The sequence below is a fragment of the Geotrypetes seraphini genome, chromosome 2, assembly GCF_902459505.1.
Source record: "Geotrypetes seraphini chromosome 2, aGeoSer1.1, whole genome shotgun sequence".
NCBI classification, from domain to species: domain Eukaryota; kingdom Metazoa; phylum Chordata; class Amphibia; order Gymnophiona; family Dermophiidae; genus Geotrypetes; species Geotrypetes seraphini.
The window spans coordinates 52,592,330-52,617,053 of NC_047085.1; the positions used below are offsets into that span (position 1 = coordinate 52,592,330).

Here is a 24,724-nt window from a genome sequence, read left to right on the forward strand (position 1 = left end):
TGTTACCAGTTGTGTGCCTCAAGGTTCTGTTCATGGGCCTGTTCTTTTTAACATTTTTATAATATTGCTGAAGGGTAGTTGGGTAAGATTTGCCTATTTGCAGATGATACCAAAATCTGTAATAGAGTAGACACGCTGGATGGTGTGAATAACGAAGAAAGACCTGGTGAAGATTGAAGAATGTCTGAAATTTGACAGCTAAAATTTAATGCTAAGAAATGCAAGGTCATGTATTTGGGCTGCAAAAACCAGAGGGATCGGTACAGTATATGGGGTGAAGAACTTATGTGCACAATGGAAGATCGGGACTTGGGTGTGATTGTATGTGATGATCTTAAGGTGGCCAAACAGATTGAAAGGTGATGATGAAAGCTGGAAGGATGCTAGGTTGCATAGGGAGAGGTATGGCCAGTAAGAAAAAGGAGCTATTGATGCCCCTGGATAAGTCTCTGGTAAGATCTCAATTGGTACAATTCTGGAGACCACACCTTCAAAAAGATATAAAAAGGATGGAGTCAGTCCAGAGGAAGGCTACTAAAATGGTGTGTGGTCTTCGTGATAAGGCATATGGGGGCAGCCTTAGAGATCTTAATCTGTATACTTTAAATACCTACATAATATAAATGTGCACGAGTCGAGTCTCTTTCATTTGAAAGGAAACTCTGCAATGAGAGGGCATAAGATGAAACTAAGAGGTGATAGGCTCCGGAGTAATCTGAGGAAATACTTTTTTACAGAAAGGGTGGTAGATGCGTGGAACAGTCTCCAGGAAGAGGTGGTGGAAACAGAGACTCTGTCTGAATTCAAGAGGGCCTGGGATAGGCACATGGAATCTCTCGGAGAGAGAAAGAGATAACAGTTACTATGGATGGGCAGATTACCGTAGATGGGCCATTTGGCTTTTATCTGCCATCATGTTTCTATGTTTCTATCTAGATAATATTAAACAGACATTATTTGGTTCAATTTTAGCCCTATTTTATATTTTACTTTAAAAACTAGTATAATGAATTTCACAAATGGATTTCTTACCAACTCTTCTGTTCACTCCTTTGCTTTCAGGCCTTTCTTATGTCCAGTGGGATATCTCCAAATATTCTGATACTCTGTAAGTACTGACAGCTTTATGATAAAAAAAATTTCCTTGCATTAGAGAACTGGACATTTCTAAAATGATGTAATTAATTTTTCTTCTACACTCCATCTATCTTTTGTCCTTTTCTTTTCTACACCTTCGCATCTTTTTGTCCTGCTCCACAGAGACAATTGACACAGTACGCTTGCCCCAAAATTGCCTTATTCAATAAGAAAAGAAGAGACAAAAGTACCACAATAGCAGGATTGGTCACATTTAGCAGGATTTTTTCTTTTCTAAAGAAAGAAAAATTGTGACATTTTCAGTTTATAGTATTGCAGTTTGACATTTGGATGAATTGAGGGAACAATCTATGGAAAGTCAATTCTTATTCCATAAAGTGGAATGACATTTACATGTTAAAATTGAAAGTGATAAGTGAAGGCCATTAGCATTATTTTGAAAAAGGTGCAACTCAAAACCACTTTTCTATCTAAATCACAAAGATGGCATATCAGTAGGGACAGTACCTCTCTGCCCACTGCTATCCTAGGTTTTTATGTCACTCTATAAGTTGGTCTTATATCCTAGTCTTGTGCTAAAGGATCAGGAGTATTGTATCCATCTGAATCCTCCACAAATTGTTTTATGAATTTTCAGTGTATGGTATTTGAAGTAGTTAGGTAGGATAGGCTTTATATCAGACATTAGCCATCACTACCAGGATCACATTTAAAATTAATTGTGTGAGCTGGTCCTTGAGGGTGATGGCCCCTCCATGGTTAGATCTTTGTTTCAGATACATTAACCAGTTAAGTCTTTACATTCTGAGAACACTTTGTGCCTGGAGGTGCCATCGGTAAAAAATGTGAGGCTAGTAAGTAGATAGACAAGGGCGACACGGTCCTACTATATTGACCTTGATTGTCTCTGTCTCCTATCGCCAATTGTATTTCTCCCCCTATTCCGCTTGTTTCAATATGTCATTTAAGTCCGTTGTAGTCCAATTATGTTACCTCTTAATTTTATTTGCTTATGACTTTGTACACTGCTGAGACAACTTTTTAAGCAGTATATAAAATTTTAAAATAAAACTTGTATGAACATATTAAAACCTGAAAACATTGGGTTCGGCCATTTACCCCCCTGTTTTACTAAGGTGCGCTAAGCATTTTTAGAATGCACTAAATCGACGTGCGCACTAACCACTAACATGGTTAGCACACGCTAAAACGCTTAGCACACCTTTATAAAAGGAGCCCTTGGGGGGAGGGTTTCTAACTTCTGTTTTGATTGAAAGAACATCAATAAAAGTGAGGCATGCTGGTGTTGGTTCTGCATTGTGCACACAAAACCAATAATCATAAGGGCTATTGGGTGTGGTGGGCAGTTTGGTCCAGTAGGTTTTGGAGGGTTCATCATACACTAAAAGGGGGTTGTGATGAAATGTGTAGCTGGATCTTTTTATTTGAAGATCACTGCAGTGCCCCACTGCTCTGCTGGGATGACTGTGTGGCCAGTCCATTACAATGGCTTGTTCTGTGTGATTTTTTTTTTGGAATTTTTTTTTTTTTTCAAAAAAATTGTTCGAAAAGATAGAAGCACTGAGCACAAACACATCCATTTTTTGAAAAAAAAAAAAAAAAAACCAAAAACAAGATAGACATCTTGCAGTTTTGAAAATGGGCATATTTGTCACTGGATTTTTGTCCCTGTCCCGCAAAACAGGTAAACTCAGATTTAGAAGTCTTATCGAAAATGCCCCTGTACAACATTTTACTTCTGAGACTATTGATAAATTTAGTTAATATGGTAAAGAAAGAGAAAAGAAGCAAATAAACTTATCCTCTCTTCTATTAAACTGCGCTAGCAGTTTTTAGTGCAGAGAGCCGCGCTGAATGGCCCGCGCTGCTCTCGACGCTCATAGGAATTCAGCGCGGCTCCCCACTGGGAAACAAAGCCATTTGTGGGCACACATCTAGGGTTTATGCACTGATCATGGCTGGACAGATCTGTATGGACTGGAGTGGGGCTTTGATGACAGCTTCAGTAGTTGGGGAACAAGGCCAATGCCGGGGAGACTTGTACAATCTGTAACCTCAAAATGGAAAGGACAAATCAAGATCAGGTATGGATATGTAGTATTGCATCATACCTTATTCTCTGAATTTATCTTGTTTGGTAGACTGGATGGGCTGCCACAAGCTACTATAATGTAATTTCCCTGGTGCAAACTGTTGACTCTGTTCTTTCCTCTATAGAAAACACTAATATATCTGCACTGAAGGATAGTCTCTATTTACATCCTAAAACTGAGACTATGGAAAACTTATATAGAACTAGGAATTTACAATTTCTTAATTTTCCTTAATTGTTTGTATGCAGAAATCCTGGTGAGAAAATATTTTAAAGAGATAATTTCAAAATCCAAAGAGATTCTTTGGGTCAAATGTTATCTTCCAAAGTTTTAAGGAAATGATGAAGATCAGGGGAGTGAATTTGCAGTTTTGGGTTCCTCGGAGAGTGCAGATTTGACAACCTTTTATGGATGACTCAAAGGATAATACTTGTATTTCTGCTGGGGTCACTCTCCTGGCCACTTTTTTTAATGAAAGGGATAAAACAGCAGCACTTAGATCATATTTTAAGAGGCTATATTATTTTGCAACTGCCTGAATGCAAGAAAACTAGTCAAACATTTTCAGATGTGGCTGTTAACACCTGTCAATAAAAGCTTTCTTGGAATTAGCTTTAGGAGCTCTTTTTTTAATTCTTTCACTTGTAAATTGTTACATTATGGGCTCCTTTTACAAAGGTGCACTAGCGTTTTTAGGGCATGCACCAGATTAGCGTGCTACCTGAAAAACTACCACCTGCTCAAGAGGAGGAGATAGCAGCTAGCGCGGCCAGCAAATTAGTGCGTGCTATTATGCACATTAAACCATTAACGCGGCTTCATAAAAGGAGCCCTAAATGCCAGCTTGCAAAATTGTCCTTTAGGGTAAGAAGTGATAGGTTCAGGAGTAATCTAAGGAAATATTTTCTTACAGAAAGGGTGGTAGATACATGGAATAATCTTTAAATGCTTAGAACTCTTTAATAAGAGAGCCTGAGTAAAATAGCACATAGTAGTATAAAATGAAATACAACATAAAAATACAGATCCCAATTCTGTTGGACATTTTCTTTCAAAATTGTACGGCATGCCTCATAAGAACAGCCCTCTCCGGAACAGACCCTGGGTCCATCAAGTCCGTTGATCCGCTCACGCGGAAGCCCAGCCAGGTATAACCTGGCGAAAACTTAGTCACTTAGAGATTTGTATCTAACTTGCCCTTAAATCCTAGAATGGTGGGTTCCGCAGCAATCTCCACCGGGAGAGTGTTCCAGGTGTCCACCACTCGCTGTGTGAAGTAGAACTTTCTGGCATTTGTCCTGGGCTTGTCCCCCCTCAGCTTCAGTCCATGACCTCTTGTCCTAGTCACATTTGACAACGTAAATAACTTTTTGTCCTGCTCTATCTTGTCGATTCCTTTTATTATTTTAAAAGTCTCACTCAGATCCCCTCTCAGTCTCCTCTTCTCGAGGGAGAATAGTCCCAGTTTTCTAAGTCGTTCTTCGTAGCTCAAGTTCTCCATACCTTTTACCAGCTTCGTTGCTCGCCTCTGCACCCTCTCGAGCAGTTTCATATCCTTCTTTAGATAGGACCAGTGAGGCAGTGTTGGACACAGTATTCCAAGTGTGGTCTGACCAGACTTACAAGTTAACTCTGGGTTTAAAAAATTATCCAACGATGTTTAAATTATCTTAGTCCTAGGCATTTGAAGCAATGTTTATTTTTCTATCGTACTTTTATGACCAGGTTAAGCAATTTTAGGCCCTCTTTTACAAAGGTGTTCTAAGCGTTTTAGCGTGTTTAGCTCATGCTAAATCAACACGTGCACTAACTGCTAATGCGTCCAAAGAATAACATGCACGCATTAGCGTTTAACGCGTGCTTAGCGTGTGATAATATTTATCGTGTGCTAAAAAGTGTAGCGCACCTTTGTAAAAGAGGGGGTTAATGTCTTGCATACTATGCAATTTAATAGTAAAATATGAGGGCATGATGTAAACCTCTCAGCCCAACCAAGAAGAGAATGACGTGGATATGGTTTAATCAAAGATCAGAAACAATATTAAAACATAGGGGTTCTTTTATTAAGGCGCGCTAACCGATTTAGCACACGCTAAATGCTAAGGCGCCCATAGAATATAATGGATGTCTTAGCATTTAGCACACGCTAATCTTTAGCATGCGCTAAGTCGGTTAGCGCGCCTTAATAAAAGGACCCCATAGAATTTTGTTTCTGAAAATTGGCACTTAACAAAATAAGATAACACTCTGTCTAGCTACAGTGGCGTAATAATGCTCAGCATTTAGGAAGCTGGTTGATTGGGCTGAGAACTTTTCAGCACCCCCTCATATTGTTTGCCTGTGCCTGTGTCAAGTTGTTGAGGTCCAAAAATCTGATCAAGTGCACTCATTTTATTTGTGTAGCATCTTATCTATTAATTAATGACCTAAATGACTGTTCCCTAGAATTAGCACGAATGCCTTACATTGCAGTTTACAGTGTGTTTTGTGTCTACTGAGTTAATTTCCCGAGGTACAGTTTGCTAGCGTATTATTAGTCTTTTCATTTCACTCAAAACTGCATTTTTTTCAGTTGTAATGTAAATCATTTAGCACATTCATGCATAATTTCAATGTGTTTTTAGACCCATTTTTGTATTCAAACTACCCGATATAACACATGATGCTTTAGAATGGAGAACTCCCCTGACAAGTCTTCAACAGATTTTATAACACAACAGGGGCAAAGTAGTAAAATAAGTTAACACCCTGTGTTGTTTTGCATATGTTAGCAGACTTAATACATAGGAGCATGCTAAGAAAATCTAATATTTTTAATTTTAAAAGGAGGCTGCTCATCTGCAGTAGCAGTTGTTAGTCCTGGATCTAAGTGAAAGACAGTGGTGACTTTTGTGCATTCCAGGCTACATCTTCTATGTCCTGGGGGCAATGATAGTGATAGAATCATCAATGGCATAGCGAGGATGAGAGGTGCCCCTGTCCTGCTCCTTCACCAATCCCCCCTGTCGTGCACGACCCCTTCCCTTATACCTCTAGTTGTTCACTGCTGTGAGCAACAAGAACTTCAACGTGCTCCTCACAATCCCATTGGCTCTTCCTCCAATGTCAGTTCCTATACATGGCACCTGGAAGTAACATCAGCAGGAGAGACGACGCAATCACGAGGAGCATGTTAAAGTTGTTGCTTGCGGCAGGGAACAACAACTAGAGGCAAGGGGGAAGGGAAAGGGGGCATGCGCGTGACAAGGGGAGGAATGGGAAGAGGTGGGGCAGAGAGGAGAGGAGGATGTATGCTGATGCCCCGGAGTGGACTGCCCCCTCTTACTACACCACTGAGAAGCAGTGAATTTTTTTTCTAGCAAAAATGGTGCTAGTACTCAAATACAAGGTCATTCTTCAAGTTGGGTGTCCACTCCCTCCTGCCGGCATCCCCCCCCCCCCCCCCACATCCCTGGATGTACTGGGAGTAGTCTAAGACTCCAATTGGCCAGATCCCTAAGGCTTCTCCCATTGGAGTAGCTTCTGTGACATGGATGCTGGTTGGAGAATCAGGTTGGCGATTCTGTACAGGACGCCCATGTGCCATGCTCAAAAAATACTTACTGTATGTGGCTGTTGAGACCGGGTTTCCTATACAGAATCAGGCCTGATGAAATTCTGTATAGGATGCCCATGTGCAATTCTCAAAAACTGCTTAGGCGACTGCTGAGACCGAGCGTCCTATATAGAATAGGGCCCTCAGTGTTGCCTTTTCATGAATTCTGTGGCTTGTTGTTGGTGGCCTGGGCTACTGTGGGATGGGTGCTTTAGTTAGATTGTGAGCCTTAGGGACAGTTAGGGATATTTGCTAAGCACCTAATATTTGATGCATTATTATTGTTTGTGATCCGCTGTAAACTTTTGCTGTTTGTTATTTTTATTTCTTTTTGAAGTGTAACTTACCTCCACCTTGTATTATATTTTTATATATTGTTATTATATATTGTATTATATTGTATTATATATTGTTATTATATATTTTTATTTTAATCAGGTACTTTAGCTAGATTGTGAGCCTTCAGGACAGATAGGGTAGTTTTTCTCAACTACCTAATTTCATTTTAATTTGTAAGCCACTTTGAATTACTGCATTAAGCGGGATATCAAGTGTACAATCTATAATAATAAACTCTAGCCACACATGCGCACTTGAAATGTCGTGCCTCCATGCCTCCGCATGCGCAGTAGAGGAACCTCTGTGCAGGGAAGCGCCAGAACAGCCAAGCAGGGAATCATGTAAGCACAGTGGCAGCAGTCCTGACCCACCAACCCCTCATTCCTTACCCAAAGCAGCAGTGGCAGCGCTGTAAACAGGCTGTTCGCGGCAAGCCCTGGCAGGGCCTTTCCTCTGCCGCATCCGAAATGATGCGGTGGAAGAAAGGCCCTGTCAGGGATGGCTGCGAACAAATTGTTTACAGCGCTGCCACTGCTGCTTTGGGTAAGGAATGGGGAGTTGGCGGGTCAGGACTGCTGCCACTGCTACTGCTTTGGGGCACAGAGGGAGGGAGGAGGGGTTGGTAGGTCAGGACCACTGCTGCCGCCTTGGGTAAGTAATGGGAGTCCAGGAGGCCAGACCCATGTGGAGGGAGGGAGGGCAGACATGTGGGGGTGGTGGACCAGGTGTGTGTGTGTGTTTGGAGGGACCATCAGGGTGAAGGGCTGGGGAGGGGCAGCCTGCCCAAAGATTCAGTGCAGTGGCCAGGGAAGAGGTAGGTGGGGGAGGAGGGTGGGGTTTGAATTGGTGCAGGCTCTGGTGTTGGGATGCGGTTGGGTAAAGAGGGTTAAAGTAATGGGGAGGGGGAGAGTTGCAGTACCATGGGAAGGGGCAGGGGATAGATGAGAGAGAAATTGGTCCTGGGGTAGGGTTCAACAGAAAGGGTAAAAAAGGAAGAGAAGGTGGGTGGGGGTGGAATATAGGGACAGGAAGAATGGCCTTGGAGGCAATGGAAGGAAGGATAGATAGGAATGGAGCTTGGACTGAAAGGGTGATAAATGCAGTGGAGGATCGATGAGGGCCAAAAGGGTACATAGGACTAAGGAAATGGTGATGGATAGTGTCGGGAGCCAATAGAAGAAAGAAAGAAATTAACATAAAGACAGACAGGGGGCAGGGAAAGAGACAGAAAGAAAGACAGATAGACAGGGCAGGAAGAGAGACAGAAAGAAAGAAAGATAGGTGGGACAGAGATAGAGATAGAAAGAAAGAAAGACGGGGGCAAAGAAAGAAAGACGGGTCCAGGAGAGAGACAGAAAGAAAGAAAGATGGGGCAAGAAGAGAGACAGAAAGAAAGAAAGACAGTGGGAGGGAGAGATATAGAAAGAAAGAAATTCTACACATCTATTCTAGCACCCATTAATGTAATGGGCTTAAACACTAGTAAACAATAAATTGCTGGAAATCAGAAAGCAGCCTGTTCCTGTCAGGTTGTTCCACCATAAAAGAACTCCTGCTACTGAAATTATTGAAGACCTTATTTTCACATAATGCACACTTCTATCTCCTCACTGATAAGCCACATCATCCCTTCTGACCTTAATGATCTTGGAGGTTGAAACACTTTCAATACGTGAGTCAGATACCAGGGGATCCCAAAATGAATCACTTTAAAAATCAGTAGGAAAATTTTATAGACAATGCAGTATTTTACTGGTAACCAGTGAAGGTTTTTCAATGATGGGGTCACATGATCAAATCTTCATTCAGGTACAGTAGGTACTTTTCTGTTCCCGGAGGGCTTACAATGACAAAACAACAAAAAAGATTTGAACCTGTGTCCCTTGGTTTATAGTCCACTGGACTAACTGCTCTGCATGGACATCTGTGTGCAGTATGAGTCATGATTCGGTTGGGTGATATTAAAAAAACAAAAATAGTTAATGCTTGAAACGTTTCAGAGAAAGGTTAAGGATACAAAGTATCTTAATTATTCAAGGCATTGAAGAACTAGCTGTATAACATAACTCATTCTTATTGGAACATATTCATAGCCATTTTAATAACTTTAAGTACTCAAGTTTTAACTTTAGAATAATAAATTGCAACCTATTTGCACAACCATTTTTTTCTGTTTATGTAATTGGAAGACACTGCAAGTAACTGCTTGGTTTTAATTAAAATAGACACCTAATTCTCAGAAGAGCAATCTGAGGTACACTTTGATATATAATTTAGGGACCCTTATACTAAGCTGCGTTAAGAAGCTAACACAAGGTTTTTGGCGCAGAAAACAATAGCACAGGTCCATGCTACTGCCTCCTATGTTAAAAAAACAGCCACTGTGGTAAAACTCCTCACCTTAACTGCTCAATGTGACAAAAAGTGGGATCTGGGTAGGAGATGCAGTAAGTGAGAGGAAGAGTGAGTAGCTATGGCAATTCGTGCCTGAATCATTACCATGTAATGATTCAGGCGTAGCCACAGTTAGTACCACCTCAAGAAGAGGCAGTAAATACCGGAATGGGATGATTTATCATGATAGGCACAAAAAGAACCTAATAAATGCCAATAAATAACAATATCCATAAATAATTAACAAAAAACTTTTCTCTCCCACTAATTATTTTTGAATATGATTTATCATGGCCATTTCATCACAAGTGTTTCATCATGGCCATGATGCCGGTGTATCTCCTCCTCTCTGACCCTCCCCCCTGTCAGTGTCTGACTTCCTCCCCCACTGTTGCCTCTCCACCTCTCCACCCTCCCTACCACCAGTGCCTCTTTTCCTCCCCTCCCATTGATGCCTTTCCTCTGCCTCCCACTAGTGCCTCTCCTCCTCCCCCTGCATACCTCTTGAAGAGTTTGCTGGTGTGAACAACATCTCCACTCCCTGCCTGGCCAGCCTTCACTCCCTTCTGACAACACTTCCTAGTCGGACAACCAGGATGTGATATCAGAGGGGAGTTGAGCCTGGTGAAAGCAGGAGGTGGAAGATGCCGGCAAACTTTTCAACAGGTATGTGGATTGAGGGGACGCTCCTGAGAGAAGATCCATCAGCAGAGGGCTCTGACCTACAGCACTAAGAGACAAAGGCCTAGTAAGAAAAACAGGCCAAGTACAAAAGCCATCTCTGACCCTGACTACTGACAATTTCTAGTGTAAAATTTGTTATACCTATTAGAGGAATTGAGTGGTATGCTAGTGATAATTACTGTATTGCTTGATGTTATGTAACCATGCTGCAGCCTCCAATAAACCTCTCCTAGCAGAAAATTAATCCTGGGCCCAGACTGCATTTGTTGGGGAGATAGGAGGGGGAAGGACATTGTCACTCTGGAATCTCTGGTTTTTCTCTCTCTCTCTCTCTGGTCTCTTCTCATCACTACTGATCACTTGGGTCTCTTCTGGTCACCACTGGTCTCTTCCTGTCACCATCAGTCACTCAGTTCTCTTCCAGTCACTAACAGTCATTTCAAGTCACTTGGGTCTCTTGGTAACTTGATCCCCGCGGATCTACTAGTTACTGGTCAATTTGGGTTTGACATTTCTTGGGGGGTTAGGCAGGTGCCAGCATGAAATCCCCCAAGGATCATTCTTTGGAATTTTTGTTGTCAGGAACTCTCCCTTACTTGTATTTTTGGGATCCGAGTCTGGTCTGCAAGCTCCTACTTTGCTTGGCCTACTGGGAAGAGCCTATGCCCAGCAGGTTTTAATACAGAGCTTCTCCATGCAGCTTTCTCTTAGAGGTGATTGGAGTGATAGTGACTCTACCCCATCACACCAAGCAACAAAACAGCCAGCAAATAAAGAAAAAAAAAATTCCAATCAAGTACAGTCCTTTCAATACATGCAAATAACTTAGGAACTCTTTTACAAAGCCACAGTAGCCACACCAAAGCCCATATGAAGTGAAAGGTTTTGGTGCATTTACAGCAACAGCATCAATACCACAGCTTTGTAAAAGAGTACTTTTCTCTCAGTCATTTCTAGGAACCTTGAAACCTATACAGGCAATCCTTAACATTAACCTATAGCACATGGCATATTGCCTTTTCAGTGAGAAGCCAAACAGCCCAAACAAACAAAAGAATATCATTGTTCACTATACTGTTCAAGTTTAGCATTAAGTTTTAGAAATACTCTTCTTTCGAAGCTGTTAAAACATTCAGTGCTTTCAGAATAACTAGCCTCTTTCACACAAACAGATCCTCACCAAACATGGAATAAGTAACAACAAACTAAAAATAAAAATAAAGTTGATCTTTTGTCTATATATATATCTAAAACTTTATAGCCTGCATATCCAACAATTCTATGTGGGTAACAATGTAACACACATAATTATAAGCAACTAAAAACAAAAATACATAAAGCAAGCAATACAAAAAAACAATACACATTAGTAATGTTATATAAACTCTTAAAGAAACATCAGCATACTCTTTTTAAAGCAACCCCCAAACAATCAAATCAACAACATGCTATACAATAAAACTTTAGCCCAAATATCTTCTCCACAAGAGGCAAACAGATAACTAGCACTCTAGCTCGTCCAGCAGAAGTATGTGCAAATAGCACAGTCTCTAACTGCTTCCTAAACTGTAGAATCATCCACACTTGCCTTATAGCCAACGGTAATGCATTTCAGCAAATCGATCCCTGAACCAGTAACATGGTCTTGGGTTTCCCTTATAACCTCTTCTCGCTTAAGGATGGCATATACATGCCTTATCCATGGACAGTAACACACTTATCAGCAATAACAATTGCAGAGCTACCAGACCGTCACCCTTTAACAACCTAAAGATCACACAGAGAACATTAAATTCAATGTGTACACTAATAGGTAGCCAATGTAGATCCTTCAAAATAGGAGTAATGTGTTCATTTTTTGAGGCCCACACAATAATACGTGCGACAGCATTCTGAGCAAGTTGAATAGCCTGAACCACATACTTCAGTAACCCCAAATATAATGCTTTACAATAATCGAATACTGGGGTCAACTGAACCTCGAAGAAGTCAGACTCTGCACACAATGCAACACCACAGAAACAATGACACATGTCCCCAAATAATGTACAAAATATAAAGATAGCAGATGTAAATTTGAAATAATTGACAAACAGCAATCATCACTTTGGAAATTAACAAACAAAAATTAAAAAAAGAAAACAAAAATAAGATGATATCTTTTTATTGTACTAATATATTTTTAATAAGATTTCAGATGGTCAAAACCTCATTCCTCAGGTCAGCACAGTATACTACTGTTACAATATCCTGTCCTGACCTGAGGAAGAGGGTTTTGGTTTCCAAAAGTTAGTAAAAAATGTATTTAAAAATAGTTCAATAAAAAGATTACCTTATTTCTATTTTCTAATTATAAATGTTTATCAATACAGCTAAAATAATACTTTATTCTAAAGCAACAAAAATTATTTTTTCAAATTTTGTCATTTCTGGTTTCTTTCTTCATCTTCTCTTCACTCTCTTCTTTCCATCAAGAATCTGCCCTCTTTCTACCTTCTATTATGGGTTTGCCACCTCTCTCACTACCATCCTGTGTCTGCCCTCTCTCTCCCTTCTATCCTGTGTCTGTCCTCTTTCTATGCTTCTTTCATAAACTGTCTACCTTCTTCCCTTTCCATCCAGTCTGCACCCCTTCTCTCCTTTAAGCATGATTCATTTCAGCTTTACCCCTCACCATTTTCTCTCTCCTCTCTGTCTCCAATCCCTCCTCCATACTTTGCCACCTCTCTTTTCTTTCCTTCCATATCTCCCCTTCCCTCCTCTCCCCCCCCCCCCCACATACACACATCTCTGTCTCCTTCCCTTCCCTTCTCTCTCACCTGGCATCTCTCTCCTTTCCCCCTCCATGGTCTGGATGGCTGGCAGGCATGCTAGCTAACTGGCTGGCAGGCAGGCTGACATCCATCCCTCTCTCCCTGCCTTCAGCTTTGATTGAAGGACTAGTCTTAATAGTTAGAGCAGGCTGAGAACCAAAATAACCTGGTTCAAAGTTCCCTGCAGCTCCTCATGATCTTGGGTAAATTACATATCCCTTCATTAACTCAAGTAAAAACTTAGACCGTAAGCACTATGGGAGTAGAAAAATAGCTATTTTATGTGAATGTAACTCACCTTGAGTTACAACTGAAAAAAAAGGCATGAGCTCAATCCAGTAGTCCTTCCTTAAATTGATTTACTGCTTAACAGCAGCTCAAGAATGGACAAAACAATAAACTGTCTGAACCTAGTAAAACGGAGATTTTATGGGTTTCCAGCATACACAATGATACCAGACATGAAAATCCCTTTAGGGATTTACTGTTTGAGCTGCCCCTTAAATCATCGATCAGATGTTCTGGGACCACTGCTAAATTCATCAGTTACTTCAATCCCACAAAGTCAGACAAAAAAATTAAAAAACACTTTGATTTGTGTTCTCCCATATGCAAAAGATGTACTGGCTACTAGTACCCTACAGGACAACATTTAAAACTGTCTCTTATCTTCAGAAGAAATGGGTCAGAATGTTTAAAGAATAAGTTAACCTTCAACTCACCACTGAGGGCTCTAAGGTCTTCCCCCAAAAACGTCCCAAATGGGCTTTCTAAAACCCGGCATTTGTCCGGGTTTCAAAAAGCCCCGCCCACTTCCGGCCACATCTAGAGGGCCTCTGAGCATGCACGGATGATGACACACACATCCGCGCATGCTCCAAGCCCTCCAGACAAGCAGAAGAGAGATTTGCCAGGGGCAGAATGGGGCGGGATTGGAGGTGGAACAGAACTGGGTTATGTGTCTGGGGTTTTCTTTTTCAAAATAGGGCAACCCTATTAAAGGGTCACAAAAAAATATGTGACTGTCAGCTATCCTGCTACAGATAATTCTTTCTGTTTTGTGTTACTTAGTCAACAGTGTCCACTGCTTGTATGCTTATGGGGGTATTATGGCATCCTTCCTCCCCTTTTTCCACTATCCTGGAACTCCTTGAATCCCAACACCACCAGATCCACTCAAAAATTCAAACTATCCTTCCCCTCTTTAAAAGGCATATCCCATTCAGGAAAATTAGGGGCATCCATCGTCTTCAGGATCACCGAACTGTGGAACAGCTTTATTGCCCCACTTCGGAGTCTAGGCTCCCTCCAACTCTTCCGAAAACATTTGAAAACTTGGCTTTACTCTAAGATATAATTCACCTCTCCCTATTCAATATACTAAGTCCCTCTAAACTTTCTCTTTACTAAGTCCTTCTATTTTCATTGGAGTTCCTTCTATATCTATTCCTGTAAACCGTGTCGAGCTCTACTTCTGTGGAGGTGATGCGGTATACAAACTTAATGTTTAGTTTAGTTTAGTTTGATCACATTACCCCTATATTGAAGAAATTGCATTGGCTTCCAGTGCAATTTTGTATTCATGATAAGATTTTTGAAATTGGTTTAGCAGGGTTATTTATGGTAAACTCCCCAGTTATTTTAGTGCAGGGGTCTCAAAGTCCCTCCTCAAGGGCCGCAATCCAGTCGGGTTTTCAGGATTTCCCCAATGAATATGCATGAGATCTATTAGCATACAATGAAAGCAGTGCATGCAAATAGATCTCATGCATATTCATTGGGAAAATCCTGAAAACTCGACTGGATTGTGGCCCTCAAGGAGGGACTTTGAGACCCCTGTTTTAGTGATATTTTACAGATTTACAAGCCAGAGCATACATTCAGATCTGAGAAACATATGTTATTGGATGTTAGAACAAGGGTTAATGCGTGTTATATGAATACAAAAAAATATTCTTTCTCTATTGCTGGTCTCATTTTATGGAATGATATTCCTGAAAACTTGTGTTTTCTGTGAGAATGTGCTTAGTTTTAGGAAATTATTGAAATATCTTTATGTCCAGGCATTTCATTGAAGTAAGGGTTGATTGAATCTAGTCAGACTTGTGTATTAGAACAATTTTAAAGATGCTCTGTTAATTTTATTGATGTAACTGATTTTTTTTTTTTAATTTTGTTTATGTCTGTTGGTGATTGTGGGGTTTTTTTTAAATTGTAAGCCACCTATTTTTTCAGGCGGATAATAAGGGGCTCATAATTTAAAAAAAGCCAAACATCTAAAAAGTGACCTAAATCAGTACTTGGACGATCAAAATGCCTGATCGTCCAAGTACCCATAATCAAAGCTGGTTTTTAGACATATCTAAAACCAGCTTAGACCTTTCCCCTACCTCTAAACGCATAGAGCAAATAGAGGCGTTTTTAGAGGAAGGGAAAAAGCAGGCGGTGGGCGGGAGATCGGCCAACCTACACCTAGGCGTACAGCAGGTATAACCAAAACTTTAGGCAGGTTGCCTAGTCAGCACTTATACGTTTTGACTTAGATCACTGCAGCTCAGCGGCCCCAGCAACCTGCCTATACCCTACTGCAACGTTTGCTGTAGGAGAGATTGCTCATCTCTCTTGCCGCAATAGTGATCACCCACCCCTCTCTGAACCGCGGCACTTCGGGGTGAGCATCGCGGCAGGGCATCTTCCCTGCCGGCGTCCTCACCATGAAGTGCCGCGGTTCAGAGGGGGGTGGGCAATCACCATCGCTGGCAGGAGAGATGAGCCATCTCTCCTGCAGTGATCAGCCCTCCCTGGCTATTACGATCGGGCAGGAGGGGGCCCAAGCCCTCCTGCCCGGCAACACCCTGAACCCCCGACAGCATCGGTGCAAGAGGGAGCCCAAGCCCACTTAACCCCGCCGACTCCCTGATAGCATCGGGGGCAAGAGGGAGCCCAAGCCCTCTTGCCCCGTGATCCCTCAACTCCCCCCCCCACTGAGTCTGATGGGGCCAGGAGGAAGCCCAAGCCCTCCTGGCCCGGTGATACCCCCTAACCCCCACCCCCACTAAAATATGGACAGGAGGGATCCCAGGCCCTCCTGGCCAAACACCAAAAGCATGCCCAATCAGTTTGAACATTTCTGGCGGGAAGTCTTAATGGTGCCTATGACGTCAGACACCACTTAGGCGTGCTTAGTATAAGAAGGTCCATCAGAGCAGAGTTTTCTCTTGTAGGACTCGCATTCTGTATTATTGCTTATACTGATTTCTTACACCTTACCTTTCCTGATTATCTTTTAACTTTTTCTTTCTTATATCTGCCACAACTCTCTCCATTAGCAGCTATAGTAATTTGCAATTGATGTCTTTCTAACATTTTTCATCTTTCCAGGTGAATATGCTACACCTATGTAAGGAATTCCTTGCTAGCAGCTCAGATACCAAATCCAGGTGAGAATGATATATTGCTAGCTACTTAGGTATCTTTATTACAAAAAAGCTCAGGCAGAACTTATTTTTTTTCTTTTGGACTCCCATTCTATATTATTGCTTATAATGATTCTCCTTTAACTTTTTGTCCTCCTGATATTCTCCCACAACTTCTTCTTTTTACTTTTGACACAGATGTCTTTCTAACATTTGGCGTCATCGGCGAATGATGCCATTTTACCTCGAAGCCCCTCAGCCAAGTCTCTTACGAAGATGTTAAACAGGATCGGGCCCAAGACCGAGCCCTGCGGCACTCCACTGATCACCTCCGACGTTTCGGAGAGGGTACCATTCACCACCACCCTCTGAAGTCTACCTCCAAGCCAGTCATTAACCCATGCAGTTAATGTTTCACCTAATCCCATTGAACTCATCTTGCTCAATAACCTGCGGTGTGGGATGCTATCAAATGCTTTACTGAAGTCCAAAGTACATAACGTCCAGGGACTCCTCCATATCCAGATTTCTTGTTACCCAGTCAAAGAAGCTGATTAGATTGGATTGGCAGGACCTTCCCTTTATAAATCCATGTTGGTGGGGATCTCTTAGATTCTCCTCGTTCAGGATCATATCCAATTTGTGTTTGATTAGCGTTTCCATGAGTTTACTCACTATCGATGTGAGACTCACCGTTCTATAATTCGCAGCCTCTGTCCTGCATCCCTTTTTGTGGAGTGGAATGACGTTAGCCATTTTCCAGTCCAATGGGACTCTTCCTGTACTCAGGGAAAGATTGAAGAGCGCGGATAATGGTTCCGCCAGAACGTCACTCAACTCCCTAAGCACCCTGGGGTGTAGTTTGTCTGGTCCCATGGCTTTGTTCACTTTGAGTATAGATAGCTCATAGAAGACACTGCTGGCCATAAACTCAAAATTTCGAAACGGGTCTTCCGAGCTTACCCTTGTCTGCAACTGTGGGCCGGATCCCGGCACCTCGCAGGTGAAGACTGAGCAGAAGTACTCATTTAATAGTTCGGCATTATCGGAGTCTGATGCTACATAATTCCCGTCTGGTTTCCTAAGGCGTACTATCCCATCTGTGTTTCTTTTTCTGTCACTAATATACCTGAAGAAGGATTTATCGCCCTTCTTAATGTTCTTTGCTAGATTCTCTTCCATTTGGAGTTTGGCCTCTTTGACTGCTGTTTTGACAGCCTTAGACTTGGCCAGATAATCTTCCTTAGTCTCCTGTTTTCCTGATTGTTTGCAGGAGATAAATGCTCTTTTCTTCTTTTTTATGAGGTCTGAGATCTCCGCAGAGAACCACTGAGGTTTATTGTTTCTTTGCCATTTACTTATTGTTTTTTTATAGCAGTTGGTTGCTTCGTGTAGGGTTGATTTCAGAGTTGACCACATTACCTCTACATTATCTGCTTTGACTTGGTTTTGCAGCGTCCGATGGACAAAATCTCCCATGCTTTTGAAGTTAGTGCCCTTAAAGTTGAGGACTTTTGTTGATGTGTTTGATGTAGTGAAACTTTTCCTGAGGTTGAACCATACCATGTTGTGGTCACTGGAGGCCAACGTATCGCCTACCGAAACCTCTGTGACACTTTCTCCATTGGTAAGTATCAGGTCCAGTATCACCTGATCCCTAGAGGGTTCTGATACCATTTGTTTGAGTCATGCTCCCTTTATGGAGGTTACTAGCCTTCTGCTGCCGCTGGTCATAGCGGAAAGTTTGTTCCAATCTGCATCAGGCATATTGAAGTCCCCTAACAATACTGTGTCTCCATGCAAAGTGATGTTCTCTATGTCTTCGATTAATTCTATATCCATGTCTTCCTGTTGTCTTGGAGATCTGTATATGACGCCAAGATACAGGCATTTGTCATTCCCCCTGGCCAAGTTCACTCAAAGGGATTCCCCGGTGTACTTGACATCTGCGATTCTGGTAACTTTGATGTCCTCTTTAGTGCATAGTGCTATCCCAACTCCTATTTTACCCTCTCTGTCTCGAAGTAAGTTGTATCTCGGTATAGCCATATCCCACCCATGGGAGTCCGTGAACCAAGTCTCGGATATCGCCACCACATCTAGGTTGGCATTCCTCATTTCCGTCTCCAATTCCAGAATTTTATTGCCTAAACTGTGGGCATTAAAGTACATAGCCTTCCATACCTTATGTTTGCTAGGTCTCTGTGGAGATTTTCTCGCCTGAGTTAGTTTGACTCCTATAGTACTGTTTGCAATGTGTTTACTTACCTCACACTCAGAAATGGAGTGGCAACTTACCTCGCCAGGATGGTTACTTACCATGCCAGTACATGAGTGGGTACCCTCCCCCAGCTTACCTAGTTTAAAGCCCTATGAAGCAGGTGGGCTAATCAGTGTCCAAAGACATTCTTTCCCCTTCTGGTCAGGTGGAGCCTGTGTGCTCCCTGTATTCCTTGCAGTGCCTCTCCATGGTTCAGGAATCCAAAGCTCATCTCCTTGCACCATCCGTGTAGCCACTCGTTTGTCCTCTGGATACGATCCTCCCTGGCTCTTCCCCTACCCCTCACTGGGAGGATCGAGGAGAAGACCACCTGCGCTTCCATCTGCCTCAGCTTCTCACCTAGGGCTCCAAAGTCTTCAGTTATATTCTCCAGGGTTTTGCTGGCAGTGTCGGTCATTCCGACGTGAATGAGAAGCATGGGGAAGTGGTCTTGGGGCTTGATAAGTCTTTCTAGGTAGGCGGTTCTTCATGTAGACACCATCCGGGGTGTCTACTCTATTGCAGATTTTGGTATTATCCGCAAAGAGGCAAATCTTATCGGACAACCCTTCGGCAATATTGTTTATAAAAATGTTAAAAAGAACAGGCTTTTTTTTAAAAAAACCTCATATCTATTTAGTCTGTAGTTCTTTCTATAAAGCCAGTTTATTGACCCTGGAATATTGAAATACTTTGTGTTTGAAAATTGACTGCATTTGTGTGGGCTGAAAAGTACAGGTATAAATTGCCAGTTAGGTGCTCTTTTGAACATATTCTCCTCTTTCCATGACCCTTAAAAATGAACAAAAGCAAACTCTCTTTAGAGGTACAGCAAAAAAAAAACCCCAAAAAACCCCATGTGATTTACTATCAGTTTTTATATGAGCATCACTTGTTTTCAGATACTTACTCCTGTTAATAGAATAACATCCCAATAAGGATGAAGGTCTTACCAACACTGTCAAATTCATTAATATCTTTCATTGGTACTGAATAGCGAAAGCAAACAGAGAACAAACAAAGAGAAGCACAGTGCATATTTGAACTGCATACAACTCCAGCAATTTATGAAATACCATATTACATTGTTCATTTGTCAAATCATGGACTGCATATAACGTCAAGGTTGTTTCTTAGTTGTACTTACTTAACTAACATTTAAGATGAAGCTTTGTTTTCCCGTTCTCATTTTAGAATGGCATGATGTGATGCTATTAGTAGAGGCCAGAGCAAGTCGTTAAATGCTTGCCTCTTTTTAACAGCCTGACATACTCTACTTCAGGGGTGCCCACACTTTTTGGGCTTGTGAGCTACTTTTAAAATGACCAAGTAAAAATGATCTACCAACAATAACATTTTTTAAAAAACACAAAGCACACTGTACTCAGAGAAAAAGTTAATTATCATTTATGTTCCGGGTTTTTTTCAAAGAGGTCAAGGCAGATGACTCTATGCACTGTCACCTCAGTAACAACCATACAAAAATAGACAAAAATACCCCCTCCCTTTTTACTAAACCACGATAGCAGTTTTTAGTGCAGGGAGCTGCGCTGAATGCTCCGTGCTGCTCTCGAGGCTCATATGCTCCCTGCGCTAAAAACTGCTATTGCGGTTTAGTAAAAGGGGCCATAGTGCAAAATATAGACAGATATAAATTCTCAAAACGAACATATTTTAATCACTAAATTGAAAATAAAATCATTTTTCGTACCTTTCATGTTTGGTGATTTCATGAGTCTTTGGTTGCACTTTCTTCTGATTGTGCATCCAATATTTCTTCCCTTCTCCTATATGCTTCCTCTCCTCCAGACCTCATTATCTCCCCCAACTTTTTCTTCCTCTCTCCCTGCTCTTTCTTTCTCCCTGCCTCCCTTTCTTTTTTTTCTCTTCATGCCCCCTTTCTTTATTTCTGTTTCCCTTCTTTCCTTCTTTCTCCCTGCCCTTCCACAAGCCACTGCTGCTGCTATCGGGAACAGGCCCCCAAGTCACTGCCGCCCCAAGCTCTCCCTGCAGAAGCATCGGGACGACCAGCATTCCTCTCCCCGACGTCAATTCTGCCGTCGGAGAGGAAGTTCCGGGCCAGCCAGGCAGCAATTGGCTGGCCCAGAACTTCCTCTCCGACAGCAGAATTAACATTGGGGAGAGGAAGGCTGATCGGCCCAGTAGATTGTGAAGGTAACGCGAGTCTATCACGGAGCCCAGGATGGGCTCCGCGATCAACTCACTTAGCCTAGTGATCTACCAGTTGATCACGATCGATGCATTGAGCACCCCTGCTCTCCTTCAATAAAACAGACAAAAATTAGCTTCATATAAAATAGGGAGAATGAGAAACAAACATACATATAAAAACAAACTTGCAATTGGAAAAGGAAACAATGGCAGTTTCAATTTGGTGTATTCAACTTGCACATCCATCCTTTGTAGGAGTATTGGTCTGAGAAGCCCGGATTCCTTTGTTTTTGATACACATTCAACCAGTTTTGGACTTATACGCAGGAAAGTAGTTAAGCATGATTTTATACCACAATGTCGTCTACCTATCAGTAATCAAAATCAACAGAGAACAGCCCTCTGTTTCCCTCTCCAGATAGCCTGATGGAAACAAAAGATGAGGAATGAGACTTGAGTAGATAGTGAAGAGCTGCTCCGCTCCCTAATCCAACTCCTTTCCTCCTATTATTTTTTCCACTCCCCTTCTTCCTTGCAGGGAACGAGGCTAGAGAACATAAGCCAGAAAAAAAAAGCTCCTCCCCTCTCAGATAGCCTCCTGGAGGGATTCATGGAGAGAGGGAGGCTGAAGAAACTGAAGGACTGAGCACAAATCAGAACATAAAGGAACTACTCTGCTCCCTCATCCAGCCCCCTTTCTTCTGACACTATCTGACCCCTTCACCCCACTATTGATAATGCTACTTTATGCCACGTTATAGAAGGGCATATTTACATTTTATCCCAAGATATATTAAACAGTTATACCTCAAAAATCTCAGGACATATTTGGTGTCTTTTATTTGCTTCAGGATTTTGCTTGTGTACAGCAGCATAGTACAGGGAAAGAGCTTATCCCATGAGAAAAGTGCAGAGTGTAATTCTGTAAAAAAAAAGGAAAAAAAATTCTAACTTGAGTAAAGAAGCTAAAAGTTGCTCATTCAACTGTCATAGCAATGTTCAGATAAAATAAAAAGATGAACAGTTGTTGGTCTTGAGCATACTCAGGTCAACCAAGAGCTATGGGATATATGATTGGACAATGTTTCCCAAGAGCACCATCAAAGAAATAGAGAAATATGAAGGCAGATAAAGACCAAATGTCTCATCTGGTCTGCCTGTCCATGCCATCTGCTATCCTTTCTCTCTCTTAGATATCCAATGTACTTATTCCAAGCTTTCTTGAATTCAGATATATTTTTCATCTCCTCCACCTCCACTGGGAGGCCATTCCAGGCATTCACTATACCTTCTGTGAAAATGGTTTTTCTGAGGTTACTTCTTAATCTATCTGCTTTCACCTTCATCCCATGAGTCCTCATTCCAGAGCTTCCTTTCAATTGATACTCTCCTAATATGCATTTATGCCACATAGGAATTTAAACAAATCTATCATATGGCCCCTCTCCTGCCTTTCCTCCATAGTATACGTATTGAGATATTTAAGTCTGTCCTCAAATGCTTTAAGATGAAGACCACCAAGCATTTTAGTAGCTTTCTTCTGGAATGACCCCCATCCTATATATATATATCTTTTTGAAGGTGTGATCTCCAGAATTATACATAATATTTTAAGTGGGGTCTCATCAGATTCTTATAGAAAGACATCTTTACCTCTTTTTTCTATTGGCCATTCCTCTCCCTATGCACTCAAGCATCCTTTTAGCTTTTGCCATCATCTTTCCAACTTGTTTGGCTACCTTAAAGTCATCACATACAATCACACCCAAGTTCTTCACCCTCTAAACTGTACTGTTCCCTTGTGTTTTTTCAGCCCAAAATGCATGGCCTTGCATTTTACAGCATTACATTTTAACTGCCATATTCCAGACCATTCTTCAAGCTTTGATAGGTACTTCCTCATGTTCTCCGTACCATCAGGGGATTCTACCCTATTTCAGATGTTACTATTATCTGCAAAAATGGCAAATCTTATCATACATCCCTTCAGAAATATTACAAAAATGTAATCCCTTACAAAAATGTTAAAAAGAACAGATCTAAGAACTGATCCTTATGGCACACCACTAATAATATCCCTTTCCTCAGAGTCATCTCCATTTACCACTACCCTCTGTCACCTTCTTCTTAACCAGTTCCCACCCAGTCTGTCACTTTGGGGACCATATGGAGGGCACTCAGTATACTTATTAGATGCCTTTGTAGAACAGTGTCAAAGGCTTTGCTAAAACCTAAATACACCACATCTAGAGCTCTCCCTCTGTTCAACTCTCTGATTACCCAGTCATAGAAATTGATCATATTTGTCTGACAAGACATATCTCTAGTGAATCCATGTTGCTTTGGGTCCTGTAGGCCACTGGACTACAGAAACTTTACTATTCTGTTTTAAAAGTGTCCCCATTAATATACTTACCATAGAAGTCAGACTTACTGTCGTGTAGCTCCCTACCTCTTCCTTATTCCACTTTTGTGGAGAGAGACCTTATACACCCTTTTCCAGTTCTCCTGTATCACTCCAGACTCTAGAAAAGCTTTGATAAAGTCAGCCAGCAAGCTAAAATTTTGCCACCAGGCAGACAGCACACTTCCTGGGACATCATATCTGGTCTGCAGATGGACATCTCTGTACCCCTCAGAAGGTAATCACCAACCACAACTACTTTTTTTTGCCTTCTAGTGGTCATAGATCCAGCAACTTTGGGGATTTCAAGCTTTGTTCTTCTTCTTCCAGGGATGCTCTCACCTCTTCCACTTCCAGGGATGCATATTGGTTCTTCAGGTCAAGGGCAGGTGGAGTCACAGTCTCAATCTTGCAAGGTCAAGTAATCTGAGTCCAGCTGTCCTCTCTCAGCAAGGCCTCTTCTTCCCTACTTCTGGAAATCCTTGATGCTTCATGAACTGCAGATAGTTTACTGAAGAAACCAATCAACGGGACAATATGCAGGAGATTATTTGATGCTGGAGTTTGATCATATTGGCCTGATCGAAAGCAAAGTTGTTTGGCAAAAATATCAAAGATCAGCTCGCTTTCTGTCAGAAGTACAAGCAGTGGACAGCTGATCAATGGAAGTAAATTATGTTTTCAGACAAAAACACTTTCATTTAGTTCTACAGCCTCTGTAGACACATGAGACCTTTAAATCAGAAATATAATCTGAGGTATGTTACATCCATTCAGTGAAACAAGCATGAAAGGTTGCAGTTTGGGGCTCAATATCAATATATGATCAAGCTACTACTCAGATTTGAATATTATTGAAAATGTGTGAATCATAATTAAGCAGAAAGTGGACACACACAATCTAGCATCTATAATAGACCTTATACACTGCAACAAAGCTGTGCAGACATAGGAGATAACTCCAGATTATGTAGAAAACTGGCCAGATCAATATCAGAACTGTAAATACTGATATCCAGCATAAAATGTCTGTGGACAATGATTTAAATGCTAAATACAACACAGATAATTGTAGCTTTAAAATCTGAAGTTTCATGTGTGTGTTAAATTTCAGTAATAAATCATATTTCAAACTTTTGGCTATGACTGTGCAGAGGCCTTTCCTTCAAATGTGAATAATATCTCTTGTGATATCCAAATAAAGGACCTAATTGGTTTAACATGCAGTGGGAGTGGCCTAAGAATCCTGTTAGCCCAGGTGCCTGAGGGGGCTTAGGCATATGAGCCAATCAAAGTCTTAGCCCCTTCCCGGTGCATCCCAGAATGCACCGAGAAGGGGAAGGCTCACCATTTGGGATTGGTGGACCAGCCGGCCAGAGGGTGTGAGCATCCCTCTAGCTGGACACTCAACTGAAAGGTATGGGGGGTTTGGGGT

At 41.6% G+C, this 24,724-nt stretch overlaps 1 long non-coding RNA gene across 1 annotated transcript; it reads left to right on the forward strand.

The window, feature by feature from the left end:
• Window positions 1–1,036: 1,036 nt before the first annotated feature.
• LOC117355826 lies at window positions 1,037–24,263 on the forward strand. Its single transcript, XR_004538453.1, has 3 exons — window positions 1,037–1,108; window positions 16,419–16,477; window positions 23,620–24,263. It is a non-coding gene; the product is annotated as an uncharacterized LOC117355826 (long non-coding RNA).
• The last annotated feature ends 461 nt before the right edge of the window (window positions 24,264–24,724 follow it).